Source organism: Pinus tabuliformis, chromosome 6 (genome assembly GCF_031772625.1).
Source record: "Pinus tabuliformis cultivar Carrire ecotype Pingquan chromosome 6, CPIR1, whole genome shotgun sequence".
Taxonomy (NCBI): Eukaryota; Viridiplantae; Streptophyta; class Pinopsida; order Pinales; family Pinaceae; genus Pinus; species Pinus tabuliformis.
This window is the reverse complement of record NC_142292.1, coordinates 1,301,992,734-1,301,993,813: the sequence shown is the minus strand read 5'-3', so window position 1 is coordinate 1,301,993,813 and position 1,080 is coordinate 1,301,992,734. Positions and strand designations below refer to the sequence as shown.

The following is a 1,080-nucleotide window of genomic DNA, read 5'->3' as shown; positions in this document are numbered from 1 at the left end:
AAACAGTAAACTTCATGCCTAGAAAACAAAACGACGTATGCAATGTGTGCCTTTGACTTCCACGCAGGCAAGTATTCCATGTTTCTACAGCTCATTGAGTTGATTTCTCCGAGCATTCTCTGGATAATTTGCCGCGAATTTGGAGAGGCAGGGTGTAATTTTAGCCATGTCGATTGCTGGTGTTGTCGCTTCCCCTTCTCTTCATTTTCCATCATCTGCTATTCTGCCCATGGAGATGCCAAAACGTCCAACGGGTGAGCAAAACAACTGCGTTGAGTAAAAACAACTAGAGAAAACAAAAACGTTATGGACAACATCGATCAGAAGATGACCGAAACCTTTATTTTGTTGAAGCAGGTGAGGGAGTCAGGGCTCAGGGGTTCTTATTTGAAGGACTCAGAGAAGCAAGAGATGTACAAACTGCACAAGGAGAATCCCGAGGTTTACAATGTGGAAAGGCTGGCAAAGGATTTCAGGATCATGCGCCAGAGAGTCCACGCGATACTGTGGCTGAAGGAGGACGAGGAGGAAATGGAGAAGAGGATGGGATGCCCACTTGATGATGCCGTGGAGCACCTGCTGGATACGTGTCCAGAATTATGTAAATCTGCAGATCGCAAATTTCATGTAGCAGAGCTTCCTCTTCGTCCAGATTTCAAAGTTATGCCTGAGGATAGCACTACAAAAGATCCCGATGAAAATTTGTGGGAGATATCTTAGAGGGAGGACGAAATGCTCTATCAGGAATTTGTGCAGCGTATGAATTTCAACAAAGCACAAATTGTTGGTAAAGTTAAATGTCATAAATATAGTCGAAGGAGACCTCCAGAAGGATGGAAGTTCACCTAACACAGTCAATGGCTCACAATACAACTCCAACTTTCAGGTCCACGCGTAGGGCACTCTCTTCTCCACAGGCTTTCAACAACTTAACATAATCTTCCTGCCTCATGCTTTTACGCACAAAAAATTCAAAATATAATACAAAGAAATCTCAACATCTATGATTTCTACGCAGGAATCAACCTAGCTCTTGGCTTGAAGATACCGCTGCGCTCAAGTGCTGGTAAATCCACTGAT

At 43.7% G+C, this 1,080-nt stretch overlaps 1 pseudogene; it reads left to right on the top strand.

Annotated features, from left to right (window-relative positions):
• The first annotated feature begins 306 nt into the window (after window positions 1–306).
• Window positions 307–849, top strand: LOC149263390 (protein GAMETE CELL DEFECTIVE 1, mitochondrial-like; annotated as a pseudogene).
• Window positions 850–1,080: the final 231 nt, after the last annotated feature.